The sequence below is a fragment of the Oncorhynchus nerka genome, linkage group LG18, assembly GCF_034236695.1.
Source record: "Oncorhynchus nerka isolate Pitt River linkage group LG18, Oner_Uvic_2.0, whole genome shotgun sequence".
Lineage (NCBI taxonomy): Eukaryota > Metazoa > Chordata > Actinopteri > Salmoniformes > Salmonidae > Oncorhynchus > Oncorhynchus nerka.
In genome coordinates, this window is record NC_088413.1 from 56,742,694 (window position 1) to 56,761,811 (window position 19,118).

Sequence of the window (19,118 nt, forward strand, 5' to 3'; positions counted from 1 at the left end):
GTCATCGAAATACCAGAAGGTACTGCTTTACTCGAGGTTGAACTAAATGACTAGACAGTCCAGAATTATATTGTAGCAGTTTATTTCGAAGATGCCCAAGTTCCACACTGTTATGCACCATTTGAGTTAACAGTAGAAAAATAGAACACGTAAAACCAAATACAGGGATCTACAAAAGTGTTTTACATACAGCGTACCTGTTCAATTATCAAACACAGTTCCAGAGGGTTACATTTTAAAAAGGTACCTAAACAAAAAAACATGTACACTAATAACTAGCTACATGAGTTTTACAAAGGGCTTTTTGATACAAGCTGGTAGAAAAGGCTTGCATAGGACAGTCACTTCTCAAATAACAGCCCAGCCTCTTGGCAGGGGAAGGCACTGACTTCTACAGTATAGAGCAAACAGGATGTGGAGGGTTTTTATTCATGGGGAAACTGTCCTGGAAAATAAAGCAACTAACCAACATGGGGAGGAATCTAAAGTTTTGCATTTTTTCCCCGTGAAGCAAATTGGATGGAAAAGGGTTCTCTGCCCGGCAACTTCATTATCACAATGCAGAGTGAATATCTACATGTCCATGTGCTACTTAAGTAACTGCCCAGTGAAAATTTAACTTTAAAAAAGTTAATATCCAAATGTTGCAAAAGCATGAATTGGATTAAAAAATGTAAAAAATCCTTAGGACATGTCATCTCTGAGAAGGATGAGCTGTCCAATCAGCAGTCTACTTGCGCATATATTTAATGACCGGTATATGCCCACACCATTCCACCACAAAGCTGCTTCTGTAACAATTCTTTTCTGGAAGGAAAACTATTTAAACTCATTGTAAGTAACTATAGGTCATATTTCATAGAAATCTGGAAACACTGGGCAGTTTAAAAAACCAAATGGTATAAAACCTACAACTTCATGGTATTCCACACCATTAACAATATTAAAAACATTTCCCTAAAAGAAAACATTTTAATGAACAAAAATAAGTTTGAGTCTGACCATCTTTCAGACTATCCTTTCTTGGTGAAATGTGATGCTGAACACAACCTCACAGTGTAGTCCACCACAGCTACAAAACAGCTGAATAATTCATTTACAGTACCACCACTAAGATGTAATAAGGATCTGTTGTACAATATATTAAAATATTACATGAATAATTATGATTTATGCTCAGGATTACTGAATGGTAGAAATGCATGGTTTAATTTAAGAATTATGCAGTTGTTCTGGAGCTCTTTTGTTCTAAAATAATTTATCCCCCTGCTCCCATGTGAAATGGATCATTTCTACAGTGCAATGTTGCCTGTATCATGAGTTTGTCAGTTTGTGTTAGAGGAGACATGTGTGGCTGATCTTACAGGATCTGATGGGTGCACTTTGGTTTCTGTAGCAACAGCCCCAGTAGCTCTCATACAGTATGCCGTAACCTCCGACGACAGCGAGCAGGTCTTCGCAGGTCCAGGATTAGCCAAAAGGTGGAGTGACAGTGGTTACATTGTACATGGGAACAACACAAATGAACAGACTGAGGACATGTGAATGGATAGTGTTCGAGGGTGAACATTAGATTCACACAAACAACTAGTAGAGCCAGTGGTGGCGTCACGCTTGTGATGGATCCCTTATGGTCACTTCAAAAAGTGGATTAAGACTTCTAATTGTTTATGCCGTTAAAAGAACAAGGTGGTTTCAAGCATATTGACCACAGCATTCTATGGTCGGTCTCTGGTTAACCATTTCAGATCAGAGCCTTGTGTTTTATAGGTAAATACAGACCTGATTAAAAATGGAGTGTGTACAGTACTGAGATTATTTACAGTTACCTGGAATTATTAAACTACACACACATATTCAGCTGAAATAAAACATCTCCTGACTAGCGTGTTCATTGCACCATTATTTTTCCCAGTGTACCTCAGTCCTTAACCTCTGCCCCCTCCCTCCCGTCTTGTTCCAAAAACCCCCAGGCTCATGTTTTTGAAAATACATAGTGGCAAGAAAAATTATGTGAACCCTTTGGAATTACCTGGACTTCTGCATAAATTGGTCATCAAATTTGATCCGATCTTCATCTAAGTCACAACAATAGACAATGTGCTTAAACTAATAACACACATTATTGTATTTTTCTTGTCTATATTGAATACATAATTTACAATTTATAATACATAATTTAAACACAGTGTAGGTTGGAAAAAGTATGAACACCTAAGCTAATGACTTCTCCAAAAGCTAATTGGAGTAAGGAGTCAGCTAACCTGGATGTTGATGAGAGCTGCCTTGCCCTATTAAAAAAACATCCACAAAATTTGAGTTTGCTATTCACAAGAAGCATTGCCTGATGTGAACCATGCCTCGAACAAAAGAGATCTCAGAAGACCTAAGATTACGAATTGTTGACTTGAATAAAGCTGAAAGGGGTTACAAAAGTATCTCTAAAAGCCTCGATGTTAATCAGTCTACGATAAGACAAATTGTCTATAAATGGAGAAAGTTCAGCACTGTTGCTACTCTCCCTAGGAGTGGCCGTCCTGCAAAGATGACTGACTGCAAGAGCACAGAGCAGAATGCTCAATGTTAAGAAGAATCCTAATGTCAACTAATAGATTACAGAAATTTCTGGAACATGCTAACATCTCTGTTGACGAGTCTACAATACGTAAAACACTAAACAAGAATGGTGTTCATGGGAGGACACCATGGAAGAAGCCACTGCTTCTCCCCCCCCAAAAAGCATTGCTCTACGTCTGAAGTTTGCAAAAGTGCACCTGGATGTTCCACAGCTCTACTGGCAAAATATTCTGTGGACAGATGAAACTACAGTTGAGTTGTCAGGAAGGAACACACAACACTACGTGTGAAAAAAAGGCACAGCAACATCAAAACCTATGGTTGAGGGAGCATCATGGCTTGGGGCTGCCTCAGGGCCTGGGCAATTCTTCTTAACATTGAGCATTCTGCTCTGTGCTCTTGCAGTCATCTTTGCTATGGTTGACGGAAAAATGAATCCCCAAGTGAATTAATACATTGTGCAGGAGAATGTTAGGCTATCTGTCTGAAAATTGAAGCTCAACAGAAGTTGGGTGACGCAATAGGACAACGACCCACAACACCGAAGTTAATCAACAACAGAATGGCTTCAACAGCAGAAAAAAAAAAGAGTCCTGACCTCAACCCGATTTTAGATGCTGTGGCATGACCTCAAGAGAGCAGTTCACACCAGACATCCCAAGAATATTGCTGAACTGAGACAGTTTGGTAAAGAAGAACGGTCTAAAATTCCTCCTGACCGTTGTGCAGGTATGATCTTCAACTACAGAAAAACGTTTGGTTGAGGTTATTGCTGCCAAAAGGAGGGTTAACCAGTTATTAAATCCAAGTGTTCATACACTTTTTTCCACCCTGCACTGAATGTTCACACGGTGTGCTCAATAAGACATGAAAACGTATAATTGTTTGTGTGTTATTAGTTTAAGCAGACTGAGTTTGTCTATTGTTGTGACCTAGATGATCGGATCAAATTATGAACAATTCATGCAGAAATCCAGGTGTTTCCAAAGGGTTCACATACTTTTTCTTGCCTTCGGGAAAGTATTCAGAACCCTTGACTTTTTCAATATTTTGTTACCTTACAGCCTTATTCTAAAACGGATTCAATAAAACAATCTCAGCAATCTACACTCATTACCCCACAATGACATTGGAAAAAACAGGTTTCGAATTTTTGCAAATGTATTACATGTATTTACATAAGTATTTGGAACCCTTTGCTGTGAGACTTGAAATTGAGTTCAGGTGCATCCTGTTTCCATTGATTATCCTTTAGATGTTTCTACAACATGATTACCAACTGTGGTAGATTGCATTGATTAGACATGATTTGGAAAGGCACACACCTGTCTATATTTAAAGGTCCCACAGTTGACAGTGCATGTCAGAGTAAAAATCAAGCCATGAGGTCGAAGGAATTGTCCGTAAAGCTCCAAGACAGGATAGCGTTGAGGTACAGATATGGGGAAGGGCACCAAAAAATGTCTACAGCATTGAAGATCCCCAAGAACACAGTGGCCTCAATCATTCTTAAATGGAAGACGTTCGGAACCACCAAGACTCTTCCTAGAGCTGGCCGCATTGGCAAAACTGAGCAATCGGAGGAGAAGGGCCTTGGTCAGGGAGGTGACCAAGAACCTGATGGTCACTCTGACAGAGCTCCAGAGGTCCTCTGTGGAGATGGGAGAATCTTCCAGAAGGACAACCATCTCTGCAGCACTCTACCAATCAGGCCTTTATGGTAGAGTGGCCAAACATAAGCCACTACTCAGTAAAAGGCACACGACAGCCCGCTTGGAGTTTGTTAAAAGGCACCCAAAGACACTCAGACCATGAGAAACAAGATTATCTGCTCTGATGAAACCAAGATTGAACTCTTTGGCCTGAATGCCAAGAATCACGTCTGGAGGAAACCTGGCACAGTCCCTACGGTGAAGCATGGTGGCTTCGGGACACGTCTCTGAATGTCCTTGAGTGGCCCAGCCAGAGCCCGGACTTGAACACAGATTGAACATCTCTGGAGACCTGAAAATAGCTGTGCAGCGATGCTCCCCATTCAACCTGGCAAGCTTGTAGCGTCATTCCCAAGAAGACTCAAAGCTGTAATCGCTGCCAAAGGTGCTTCAACAAAGTACTGAGTAAAGGGTCTGCAAATATTTGTTTTTGCTTTGTCATTATGGGTTATTGTGTGTAGATTGACAAGGGGAAAAAATCTATTTAATCAATTTTAGAATAAGCCTGTAACATAACAAAATGTAGAAAAAGTCAAGGGGGCTGAGTACATTCTGAATGCTCTGTATATCAGAGACTGAAGAGGCAGCACAATGACAGCCTCAACAGACCTACTTCCTGCCTGATCTGAACTAGCCTGAGCCTTTTACTCATCAGCATTTCTGTGTAACATGCAGCACTAGAAAGGGGAAATCAAATGTAACCAGTCAGGTGAGGTACGTACTGGAGGAATGCTACAGGAAGAGAGAGGAAATAAAAATGAGAGGAGCAAGAAAATGTTTTTACACGATTTTATCATGAAGATAACGCTGATTGAAGCTATGTGCTGGTGTTAACTAGTTTATACTGAGATCCTATTTATACATCTCCCAGTTAAAATATATCCTGAGGACTACAGTCCATATGTATATTATACATCCTCAGCACATCTGAACTACATTTCATGGTTACGATCATAGTAACGTCTTTGTTATGATCTTCTTTATGATAAGATCTTTGTTCCTGATTCCCACAACTTTGAGGTCACAACAAACCTGTGGTGCAACAAGGCTCAAGGGATATAGGCAAAACCCCTCCCAAACAGTACTGCTGGAGTTATATTGTAAAACTGCAGCATTGAGGTTGGCTTCACCAAGCTTCAATACAACAGTCTGACAGTCACTGCTGTTTCTCTAACTAACCTACAGTCCTGATGCTGCTTCTCTGTAGCACTCAGAGGAGACGTGAGGTGAAGACAGCACTATGTCATGGAGAAAGGCCTGGAGGAGGTAGGGTACTTACACACACACACACACACACACACACACACACACACAATAAATAGAAATCATTAGCCACCCCTTCACACACTCATTAGTGCTTTGCTGTCCATGACAGAGGGTTGTTTCCCTCACTTTCCCTTTTGACGACTCAACCCCAGGTCCTCCCCGAGGGTTATAGTGCAGACTTCTTGTAAGGGTAGTCAGGGTTGTTGGGTGACCTGCGTTCTCTGCTAGTCTCCTCGCTAATACTGTTCCTATGTGGCTGCTGGGCCCCTGAACCTGGGGACTCGCCAGTAACCGCCATCTCCTTCGGGCCTTCCCTGTGGGCCGACGACCGCTCCTCATACCCGTCTAGGTTTCCACTGGGGGAGCCACACAAGTTGCCAAGACCGTGAGTAAGGTCGGTCTCATTGTTTGATCGTCCTCTGGAGATGTGTCCTTCCCCAGCCTGGGGACCAGAGGGGTTAGCCAGAGCTCCATCCTGCCACTGGGGGCAGGCCTAGGACGTCCAGGCGCAGGGGGTCAGAGCGTGCCTCAGCTGCCCTTCCCTGGCTGTCAGACATGTAGGAGGGAGGGTGGCTGGAGGAGCTGTGGCTGTAGAGGTCTGGCCCTGCGTAGGGGGGCAGGGGGTGGCTGGATGTTGCGGTGGTTGGTCGGCAGGAGAAGTCATACAGATCAGGGAACTCTGCCTGGGCCTCCAGCTTTGGCTCTGGAGCGTGCCTCTTACAGGAGTGACCATGACTGAGGCTGAGGCGAGTGGAGGGACAGGGGCCGGGGGGGAGGTGTGGGGCCGGGTGGGCCATGGGGCCATGACCGTCCCTGTCCCCCATATGGTGCTCCCTCAGGGTCATGACAGAGACACCCAGAGCGATGTCAGGCATGAACTCCCTCATCACAGGCTCCATGCTCAGCTGGAGAGACAGAGAGAAGCACACCAACACGGCTAGTTATACATGATTATACATGATCACAGCACAATACACTTCTACAGCTACAATGACCAAAAGCAACAAACACAGCATGACATGTGGTCCTTCACCTGTGGTTCTGGGAGCAGGGCTCGGCCCTTGGCCTGGGGGTTGCCGCAGTCTGGAGGTGGAGGCCTGGGGGCGGAGGGGTAGTCTGGGCTGCCATGTTTGGCTGTGGTGTGGAGCTGGAGCAGAGTGTGGTTACAGGGGTAGGAGAAAGAGCGGGTGGGGGTGGGATGGGCACACGAGGCCTCCAGGCCCCCTTCAGCTGGGCACGGCTGGGGGTGGCAGGGGGGTGGTATGGGGGTGGTGGGGGAGGCAGTGGGGGGTGAAACCCAGCCAGGCCCTCCAGGTCTGAGAACATGCTGTCCATCGCTGGGCTGCTGTTGACCCGACAACGACCTGCCTGGCGCAGGGCCAGAACAGGACTCTCGTCTCCAAAACGCTCCTCTGGGAAGAACTTGTAAGGGTTCTGACAATAAACAAACAAAACATTTAGCATCCCAAAAACCTTCTACTATAACACACACACACGTTATTACGTAGTACACTAAGTGAGTGATCCTTTTGTCTTTCAGGGAGGTCCTTAGGACAGAGGTCTCCCTCTAACAAGTCGACAGCCTGGTCCTCCATGTACCCTACGGGGCTTCCCCCTCACCTGCAGTAGCTCAGTAGCCCCGTCCGCCAGGCCAAACTCCCTCAGCACACGCAGCTGCAGCTCATAGCTGACGGCGGGCCCCTCGCCACAGTTGAGGGCGTAGGCCCTCTGGACCTGGTCAGTGTGACTCAGCTCCTGCAGCCTCTGGACCATCTCCTTAACCACCACCAGTCTGGGTACTGACAGGACACACCGAGGGTTGGTGGGCCATGTCAACGTTTCTAATATGTTATACTAAATGGCTTCCTTATTGGCACCAGTCTTGTCCTCTTACCTGGGATCTCATTGGCTACCACGGACGGAGCGGTGGTCTGGCTGCTGGCCATCTGCTGATGGTTGATCATGTGACAGCACTGTGGCACGGCGTTGTTGACCATGTAGAGGGTGTCTGGCACGTTGGACATGCGCACCAAACGTAGACGCACCAGATCGGTCTGTTCCACCATCATCTCATCCAGCACAGACTGAGTGGAGGAGGAGACGGGTTAGGAGTCGGTCATACCCTGGCCTGACCCAAACCCTCTCACAGAGATGAGAGATAAAATACTCTCCGTTAACCATCAACCCCTCGATGCGGAGTGTCCTACCTTGGCCTCCTCCACGTATGGAGAGAAGAGACGTGGTCGCACATAGATGCCAGCGTTCTTCTGCCGTAACCACGAGTTGGCCTTGCCCCCCTCAGTCGTGGGCAGCATGTCCGAGGGAGGGGTGCTGATCAGACCCCTCTTCGTCTGTGAATGGAAAGAGGGTCATTTAAAGAGAACACACCAAGAAGGTCCGGTCAATCAACAACTAAGCCATTAATAGGGCATAAATGATAGATTGCACGATATGTATTGGCAGCAATCAGAAACTGTATTGAAACATCCATATGATGCGTCATCCATGACTACTAACCGCGTCAGAGAGGACGTCGCTGTTGGCAGGGAGGATGTGCTCAGTGCGGATGAAGGGAAGCAGGGGGGACAGGATCTCCTTCAGCTCCTCCACATCCAGGTCCTTCCTCTTCACCCCCCGCTTGTTCACGCTGTGGGCTGTTCCGCTCAGCACGTTAGGCTCTGGGAAAAGAACCCGCCCACAAAACACACACAGTTAGTAGTGATTTTATTTATAACTATGTGGTTAGTAAGGCCAACACACACTCGTTATTTTTTAACGATACAGTATTTTTCCAGTCGGGTTCAGAGCCACACACAAAAAAAAAGAATCCATTTTTTTTTCCATTTTCCATTTTTAAGGATAAAACTTGGAAAACTAAATGATTTTATAGTCTTTTAGTGTATTTTGGAGGCGCTGGTACTGTAGGTGGGTGCTTTTCAGCCATTAGAAGGCCTGCTCGGAGGGTAATTATAGAGTGTATCATCTTACCCCTGTCTGCCATCCTCTTAATAAGCTGCTGCTCGCCCCACTTCACAACGTACTTGAGAATGTCCTGCTCACTCGCCTGTGAAAGAGAGAGAGAGAGAGAAGAGGGCAGGGGAGGAGTGCGAGAGAGAAAAAGATAGCGTGATGAGAGGGGGATGGTGATAGGGAAGGAAAGGTGTAAGGACAAGGTTAAACATCGTAGTGTGGAGCAACATCTGAAGAGGCGGTTCAGTGAGGAGACTTGAATATGTGTTTGATGGTGTGACACGGTGTAGTGGTGGCGAGTTGTACAGTATTTGTCTGATTGGATTACAGCGTTTCACCTCAGCCGTCCTGTGCGACACCCAGGGAGCTTGGCACAGCAGAGCAGACCAAAGCTCAGTTTCAATTAGTGGCCATGTCAGAAGGCAATGCCTCCAGGGAACGTTCTCACTCCGTCTGTACTCCAGACGCTGTGTGTTTGGGTTTGTGTTTATGCAGCCGTGTGCGTGTTGCCACTCTTCACCAAATAATTGTCAACCCAATCATGCCCTAGCTGCCTCGCAGACGGGAGGAACTCTGGGGAGGTGAAAAAGGGTGATTCTAAAAAGACAGTTACATTTTTGTAACCAAAGCACTGACTACAGAGTCATTTGGACAGGATTAAGGATGGGCATTTTAAATGATTTGACTCTTCAAGTACTTGCATAGTACTAGTGGAAAAATATATGTTAACATTTATCTATATTCCAACAGTGCGCAACAATGCCTAATTTATCATAACCATTACAGATAAATTACAAATTGCCCCATACAGTACATACATAGTCAATAAATAAAAATAAAAACTATTTAGGATTAATTTATTGAAACTGTAATATCAACTAGTTATATTATAATGGAACAGAATCTTCTGGAAGGCAGTAACCTCAGCATTGGCGCTTGTAGAAACCTATGGTTCAATGGCATAACATTGTTCAGTTCATTTAGCAGACAAGAGGCTCTTATTTCCAGAGCCCTATTCACAGTCAAGACACACCTATGTTATAGTCAAAAAAACATGTAATATAACAGACTAAAATAGAACAGAATATTTTTCAAAAAGTTGCCAGTGCGAAGTGATGCGCATTTTGCTTCTGGAACAGGTACTCCCCAATGAGTGATCATTTGAAACAGGGCTCAATTTGGTAATTGTTTCATGGTTACGAACCAAAAATTGGTCTACTTTTCGATATACAGACGTTCGATTTAGTTCTTTGGAATTTTCCAAATGGATGAATAATTCCACCCGGAACACTGCATGGTGATGAATTATGGCTACGGCATCAGATTGGTGAGAAGCCTACGCTCAGTCTTTATCAAACTCACGCGTTTGCACATTTTCAGTGTGGAACCGGTCTGTCTGTGTTCAGGGGGTTATAGCCTAGGCTAACCAATTCTAAATGACACTAGCAGTTCGCAAAGTAGCGTAAGTGGAGAATAGACGGGATGCAATTTTTCCAAAACGGCAACTCGTTGTTGAAACACATTTTCCCAACATCAATCAACCAGTCCATTTTAAATTTGTGAAAGGTGACATCATTTGGCAAAGAATGTAGCTTGTGTATCCCATCATTTAGATGTGGTTTTTATAGCCATTTATTTCTGTAGGCCTAATGGGAGCTTGCATGCAAACTCAGCACACGTGTGTTGAGGGAGCAGTCAGAACGCATTTGAGTGATTGAGAAACAGAGGGGAAAGGGAATTTAAGGAGAATAACTGTGTGATACTTGGCTTGGTTTCTTTTTTGTTGTGCCCCGAAAATACACATGCACAACTGGAACACTTGAGTCGAACCAAAAATAACGTAATCTTCAAGTCAACATTAAAACAATGAGACTTAAATTTAGCTTGTCCAGACAGGCAGTCACGAAAACCATTCCACCAAATAGTTTTACAGTATTAAAGAAATAAAAATCTCTGATAGATAGTTTTGTAAGTCTGTTCGAGTACTCGATTACACATGCCCATCCATGACAGGATACGATCTTATGAGTCTGTGGAGATGCATCCAGTTCAATCACACACACAGCGGCGTGGGTATCTCACCTGTAGGTAGTCTGACTGGATAGCGGTGAGCAGGTGCTCCTTGCTGAGCTCGTAGAGTACGTCAGAGGTCACGACCTGGCTGAAGTCCTCACACAGGAAGTGTAGGGCCTGGCGGTGGACCCACTTAGAGCCGTAGGGCTGAGAACTCCATTTCAGGATGGGAACCAGGCAGTCCAGGGACAGGCTCTCCACCACAATGTCCTCACAGCCTGGGTGAGGAGACAGGAACACAGAGCACAGGGGTCACGTACCTCTAACACTCATATCACGGAGTGAACAGCACCTTTAATAGCCTGGTGGTCCAGTCAGTCTGTGCTTCAGCCAACCCCTCTCTGTGTCATGCCAAATATGTATTGCTTGAGTTGGCTACAGCACAGTATGGGCCCAGGCTACATTTTTGTAAATCTATTGTATGGGAAATCATACCCTGTCAGAACATTAGTAAGAGAATTAATGGGTGACTTAATTGAACCATAAATATCCCGCCACACAGTCACACAGTGGTCACTTCTGGAGCCATTCAGAAGCCTCCAGTAGTTTCCCTCCTATTCATCACTACAGGGAGCACTCCCCCCCTTTCCCCCGGCACCCCCCTCCATGCGTTTCCTAAATCAGAGCACATACCAGAACAGCAGGCAGTGGTTCAACCCCACAGAAATGCCTTTGATACCTTCACGTGTTCCAGTCACTCTACCTCCCGTTCACCACACTAACACAGCAGCCAGAGGGAAGTATGCCGCACACACACACACACACAGTATACACACACACAGAAAACACATGCACAAACACGCACGCTCTCATGCACTCGTATGCATATGCACACACACACACACACACACTAATCAAAAACGAATTAAAAGTTGCAGAGGGTTATTAATTATTACTTGATATACTGTAGCCATTTGAACACATCTTGGGTGAAATGGAATTTCAGAAATGGCTATAGTGGCAGTCATAGTGGCAGTAGCAATTGAGATAGAACTAAAATAAACATCAAACAATCAAATTACATCAACTTGGATAGGAAACTAGTGCATGTCCACAAGGGTACATAAATAATTTGGCTTCACGTTTTGACAGTCAACTCAGTGGAAAATGAGAGCAGGCAGTGCGATGCCAGTGATAGAGGCACACAGTGTGAGGCACTGAGGCAGACGGAGATACTGGTCTGCTTTGAAGTGGCCCATGCCCAGGCCCCATACTGCTGGCTCTGTCTTTAGCTTGTGGAGAAGAGCGGAGCAGGCTGCCCTGCCCTAGGCTTAGCTGGGTTATGAGCTCCAGTACCAGTGCTCCTCTGGGACTCTTATCTGTGGGCTGCGTGAGATCTGCTGCACTGCCTTTCCCTTTGAAACTGCACTCTGGGAAATTGGACACTGACGCCCAGGGAGATGACGCCTGCCCTCCTCTTTAAAAAAAATGTTTTTTTTCCCTCCTTCAACCGACACACACAGTTAAAGATACATTTTCCTAGATTTTTGGTCCCTTCCTTTACTTTTATTAGCTAGTCAGAGCGATGCAAAGCAGACCCCAACAGTGTTAAACGCAGGATGGAAATCCTGTGTCGTTAAGAGGACAGATGAGGTTGAAATGTGGACGCAGACATTTAGCCTTTTTATCTTCCATAAGCAGCCTGAAGTGGGAATAGATTCCACACTTCCTTCCTTCCTTCCTTCCTTCCTTCCCTCCCTGTATCTCTTCTCTCTGTATTCCGCTCATTCTATCCTACTTTCTCGCACTCTCTGAGCAGGGGTAGACACGTAGAGAGAGACACACACACACACACACAGACACAGACAGACACAACTTCCTTTGAAAAGGTAAAGCTTCCCTAGTGGAGACCAGCAGCACATGAAAGCAGACAGCTCTGTTCTCTATTAGCCCATTAGAATGCATAGCACCATTCAGCCTTTTAAAGCTTTGCACCCTTATTATGAGCCGGAGATTAGACTGGGCATTATATCTAATACTTAAGCCATTTCCCCTTCCTCTCTCTCTCTCTCTCTCTCTCTGGCACTATACATTCACTGCAGCCTAGCAGACTGATTAGAATATCAACACAATGAGCATTATGGCAACTGCATCTGTGAGACGGCAATAACTGAGGATGTGGGCTTGCTGTTTTTTTTAGCTCCATGTTTATGAAACAACGTTTCCAAACCCACTTAAGACATCAGCAGCACTCAGGACCAGTAAACACTGTGGTGGACTTGAATCACGTCTGATTACTCAAGTAACTAGAGCTTAATTTTTAGCGGAGGTCTCAAACAAAACAAAAAGGAACGAGGAGAGACTAAAGAAGAATGATTGGCTTCACTCCGACTGCCTGAGGTCTAAGGCCAACTTCCAAGCAAACCGTTTGCCGAGGAGCAACTGGAAATCCCCCTCTGCTTGGAACAATTAGGGTTCACTCGTGTAATAGGTCAAGTTCTGCCTGTAACCAAAGATATGATTGATCAGACAGCAATACCAAGACTCCTTAAACGTAACAGGAGAAAGTTGAACGGCTGACAGATTTCTCCTAATGGAAGGTGCTATGACAGAACTAAGGCTGTTAGTCACACAGGGCCTATCAATAGCCTCTTAAATGCAATGGCAAGTTTAGATATCAATTCTGATCCCATTCATTACCACTCAAACACTTTCACATCAGCAAGCAACTCTGAAGACTGACTGACTAACGTTATTTATTGCCCACCCAAGGTGTGGTCATTCATGGTATTAGTCAATGACTAAAACTTACCGCACAGGAATCATGATTGTAAGGGCACGCATGTCTCCACAGATGAGTCATTACTCTCCCGCTGTCTGTCTGTCTGTGTGTATATATATATATATGTGTAGAAAGGAAAATCTGCATTGGTATGCTGATCTACTCATTATCAACGCTCTCACTGTGTTTGAAAAATGAATAAGGCTTTTAATATCGGCCAGGGTAAGTGAGAGTAAGTAAAAGAGTGAGTGAGCGATCTCTGGCTAGGGAGCTAATAGGGTTGATAACTGCTGATGGAGACGACAGGCTCTCAGATTGAATCCTACCACCAGTGAGTGCACCCCGGCCTGGACACAGCTCAATCAGATGGAGGGGGAGCAGATGAGGCACAGAGAGGAGGAGAAGGAAGGGACTGCTAGCCCGGAGATAACCCGATGCACATGACAGCTACCCCAGGTCTCTGACAGGAGGCTGAGGTCACTCAAGGTTGTCACATAGAAATTAAATCATGGGCCTTCTCAGCTCATTTGACACTTGGGTGAGCAAGAGTTTTGGCAGCCAACGGCGTGTCAGTGGAGGCTCCTCACAGGAGGGTAGGGGGGACCATCCTACTCAGTGAATTTCAGAAAGATAGTTTTTTTAGGTGTTTCACAATTTCTAACATTTTTAGATAAAACTATACTAATTATATTCACGTCACCAAATAATTGAATAAAACACACAGTTTTGGAATAAAGGTCTATAGTTGCCTAAACAGCACTCTGTTAGGAGCACCCCCCCTCCTTGTGGTACATTGACTTCAATACAAAACTTAGGAGGCTCATGGTTCTCACCCCTTTCCATAGACGTACACAGTACACTTCCGGAGGACATCCTCCAGAGCTCTTGCAGCATGAACTGACAGTTGAACAGTTTTGAACAAATTAATTTCTTTAAAAAATTGAGAAGCAGCAGAGAGAGAGCTATATTTTGTTGTATTTTTTTCAATAACTTAGCTAGCTAATGCCGCTAATTTAGCCTACTCAACAACCTGACTCAAACAGATAGGAATGCAATGTATGTTAGCTAGCTGGCTAAGGCTTTCCAACACTCCAACTCTTCCAAGTTAGGGTACGCTTTCGGTTTTATTAAATTTATTGCCACCATGGCCCACTGATGTAACTACTAAACTGCTTGCTGTACTCTGTACTGCATGATGGTACACATGGATTTAATTGTGGGTTTACTAATGCGTTAGTTTTAGTAGCTATGTTGACTATGACGTTAGCTAATACTGTGACAACGTAGACTGTGTGTGAAGCGGTTAGCATTTATGTTATGAAGGTTTGGCTTGAAGAGGTTTGTTCACCTGGTCACAGACAGCTGTTTGTGGAGCACTGAAGTCCACAAGCTAAAGGAAATGTGAGAGGAGAGCACGTAAATGCAAGAAGGAACTATACAACAAGGAAAGTGATGCTGTTTGTATGTGGCTGCTGAAATGTATCGGTGATCTTCCGATTGTGTTGCAAAATGCTTCTTAAAAACGGATAAAAAAACGGGAATGGACCTACCTGAATTTGTCCAATAGGAACTCTCATTTAGTTTGTAACTGTTTGGAATAATGGTTACACTGTCTGTCACCTTGTTCACTCCAATTTGTCTCTCGACCTGTGCACCTACATTATATAAACTTTCATTTGTAGGCTAGGTTGGAGCAACCTCACGATGGTATAGGGAAAATGTGAGTATCATGTAGTTGCCCAAACCTATCAATGTTACATTGGGCTGGGTGACTGGAGTATGAGTGACAGCCATCCAATATGCTGTAATGGCCACGATCTTAAAAATAAATAATTGTCCTCCCTAATCTTAAACGGCACTGACCACCAGGTGCGTGTGTGTGTGTGTGTGTGTGTGTGTGTGTGTGACTGAGCGTGCAGGCATGTTAAAAAGGTTAGGGGCGTCTTTGAGAGGAGGATAACTAACAGAGGAAAGAGAAGAAAAAAAACTGGAGAGATGGAAATGTAATTAACTAAATAAGACAGCTATCGTACAGACGAAATGAGAGGTCCTTGATACACACCACAACATGGGGTTTCATGGGAACTGATGAGATTGTTGCTTCTCTGTGGTCAAGAGAGGGAATATAAATACCGTATAGTAAAGGCTTGGAGGAGGGGGGGGGGATTTGAGAGGATGAGAGTTTGCCTGGTGCAAAGCTGCCGTGGCAACCCTGAGAGACATGATGGTGTAGGGAGTAGTTTGGAAATCGATAATGTGAACGGGACAATATTGCAATATTATTTTTGCGCTAGTCAGCTCTACCTGCACCAAAACTTCAGTGTTTTTCCTTCATAGCTTGTAAATAGTATTTTTCCTTCATCTTCTTTGAAAAGAGAGCCAATTTGTTTAACACTTCATTTTCATGACTGATCAAAACTTGTTTTTTTTCTTCATGTCTCTCTCTTGTCCCTCTGCATTGTCATGTCTCTCTCTTGTCCCTCTGCATTGTCATGTCTCTCTCTTGTCCCTCTGCATTGTCATGTCTCTCTCTTGTCCCTCTGCATTGTCATGTCTCTCTCTTGTCCCTCTGCATTGTCATGTCCCTCTGCATTGTCATGTCCCTCTGCATTGTCATGTCCCTCCGCATTGTCATGTCCCTCCGCATTGTCATGTCCCTCTCTTGTCCCTCTGCATTGTCATGTCTCTCTCTTGTCCCTCTGCATTGTCATGTCTCTCTCTTGTCCCTCTGCATTGTCATGTCTCTCTCTTGTCCCTCTGCATTGTCATGTCTGCTCTCTTGTCCCTCTGTTGTCATCTCTCTCTTGTCCCTCATTGTCATGTCTCTCTCTTGTCCCTCTGCATTGTCATGTCTCTCTCATTGTCCCTCTGCATTGTCATGTCCCTCTGCATTGTCATGTCCCTCCGCATTGTCATGTCCCTCTCTTGTCCCTCTGCATTGTCATGTCTTGTCTCTGCATTCTCTTGTCCCTCTGCATTGTCATGTCTCTCTCTTGTCCCTCTGCATTGTCATGTCTCTCTCTTGTCCCTCTGCATTGTCATGTCCCTCTCATGTCCCTCTGCATTGTCATGTCTCTCTCTTGTCCCTCTGCATTGTCATGTCTCTCTCTTGTCCCTCTGCATTGTCATGTCTCTCTCTTGTCCCTCTGCATTGTCATGTCCTCTCTTGTCCCTCTGCATTGTCATCTCTCTCTTGTCCCTCTTGTCCCTCTCTTGTCCCTCTGCATTGTCATGTCTCTCTCTTGTCCCTCTGCATTGTCATGTCTCTCTCTTGTCCCTCTGCATTGTCATGTCTCTCTTGTCCCTCTGCATTGTCATGTCTCTCTCTTGTCCCTCTGCATTGTCATGTCTCTCTCTTGTCCCTCTGCATTGTCATGTCTCTCTCTTGTCCCTCTGCATTGTCATGTCTCTCTCTTGTCCCTCTGCATTGTCCCTCTCATGTCATGTCTCTCTTGTCCCTCTGCATTGTCATGTCTCTCTCTTGTCCCTCTGCATTGTCATGTCTCTCTCTTGTCCCTCTGCATTGTCATGTCTCTCTCTTGTCCCTCTGCATTGTCATGTCCCTCTGCATTGTCATGTCTCTCTTGTCCCTCTGCATTGTCATGTCTCTCTCGTCCCTCTGCATTGTCATGTCTCTCTCTCGTCCCTCTGCATTGTCATGTCTCTCTCTCGTCCCTCTGCATTGTCATGTCTCTCTCTCGTCCCTCTGCATTGTCATGTCTCTCTCTCGTCCCTCTGCATTGTCATGTCTCTCTCTCGTCCCTCTGCATTGTCATGTCTCTCTCGTGTCCCTCTGCATTGTCATGTCCCTCTGCATTGTCATGTCTCTCTCGTCCCTCTAAATTTGTCATGTCTCTCTCTTCTCCCTCTGCATTGTCATGTCTCTGTCTTGTCCCGCTGCATTGTCATGTCCCTCTCTCCCCTCTGCATCGTCATGTCTCTCTCTCGTCCCTCTGCATCGTCATGTCTCTCTCTCGTCCCTCTGCATCGTCATGTCTCTCTCTCGTCCCTCTGCATCGTCATGTCTCTCTCTCGTCCCTCTGCATCGTCATGTCTCTCTCTCGTCCCTCTGCATTGTCATGTCTCTCTCTCGTCCCTCTGCATTGTCATGTCTCTCTCTCGTCCCTCTGCATTGTCATGTCTCTCTCTCGTCCCTCTGCATTGTCATGTCTCTCTCTCGTCCCTCTGCATTGTCATGTCTCTCTCTCGTCCCTCTGCATTGTCATGTCTCTCTCGTCCCTCTGCATTGTCATGTCTCTCTCTCGTCCCTCTGCATTGTCATGTCTCTCTCTCGTCCCTCTGCATTGTCATGTCTCTCTCTCGTCCCTCTGCATTGTCATGTCTCTCTCTCGTCCCTCTGCATTGTCATGTCTCTCTCTCCCCTCTGCATTGTCATGTCTCTCTCTTGTCCCTCTGCATTGTCATGTCTCTCTCTTGTCCCTCTGCATTGTCATGTCTCTCTCTTGTCCCTCTGCATTGTCATGTCTCTCTCTTGTCCTTCTGCATTGTCATGTCTCTCTCTTGTCCTTCTGCATTGTCATGTCTCTCTCTTGTCCTTCTGCATTGTCATGTCTCTCTCTTGTCCCTCTGCATTGTCATGTCTCTCTCGTCCCTCTGCATTGTCATGTCTCTCTCTTGTCCCTCTGCAGCAATATGTTTGGAACATCGAATCGCAAAATAAAATCGCAATACATATAAATCGAGTGTACAAAGCATTAGGAACACCTTCCTAATGTTGAGTTGCACCGCCTTTAGCCCCCAGAAATGCTTCAATTTGTCAGGAAATGGACTCTACAAGGTGTCGAAAGCGTTCCACAGGGATGTTGGCCCATGCTGACGCCAATGCTTCCCACAGTTGTGTCAAGTTGGCTGTAAGTCCTTTGGGTGCCGGTCCATCCTTGATACACATTGGAAACTGTTGAGCATGAAAAACCCAGCAGCGTTGCAGTTCTTGACACACTCAAACCGGTGCGCCTGCCATCTATTACCATAATCCGTTCAAAGGCAGTTAAATGCATGTCTCAATTGTCTCAAGGCCTAAAAGGATCATAGCGTTCAGCTGGATTCACCTGTTCAGTCAGTCATGGAAAGAGCAGGTGTTCCTAATGTTTTGTACACCCAGTGTAGCGTCGTGAGACATATTGTATCAGCACCTAAGTACAGTGACATCGTATCTTGAGGTCCCTGGCAATTCCCAGCCCTCGTACAGGTGTGAGGAAGATCTAGCCAGCTGTGTGTGTGTGTGTGTGAGAGCCATCTTTTCTACTGTGCCTTTATAGCATGCAAACATGGAGTTGTGCTCCCCATGCTCTTTTAACTGCAACAGCACTTTGAGATTTACAAGAAAAGCATTAAAAAAAAAAAGTTCTTGTTAATAACATTGGGTTTTTGTTGTAGGACAGACAAAGGTTATAATCTTCCCACTGTCCCGACAGCCCAGTAGTACATTGTTTCCTGTCTGTGATGCAGCTAGTGACAAGAGTCACTAATCCCTGTGTCTGTATGTATTTGATGGAGTGGGTGGGCAACAGCTATGATCGGTGTCTTCTTTACTACCAAATATGTAATACTGTCAAAACCCCACTGATCTCCAGCAGAGATGGAATGTAGCTGTTAAAGACAGAAGGGCAAATGGACGCTATTCTTTGACACATCAACCACAGTATGTATGGTTGATATATATATAAAAATTCAAGGATTTTTTTTTTTTAATGGAGTTTCTCAAATATCTTAACCCACCAATCAGCTGTCAGAAAATGGTGTGAGTGGTTTCTGTTAGTAGCACACCTCACATCCTG

At 45.1% G+C, this 19,118-nt stretch overlaps 1 pseudogene; it reads right to left on the bottom strand.

Annotated features, from left to right (window-relative positions):
* Positions 1-65: 65 nt before the first annotated feature.
* Positions 66-19,118, bottom strand: part of LOC115146184 (BTB/POZ domain-containing protein 7-like) — a 34,284-nt pseudogene continuing 15,231 nt past the window's right edge.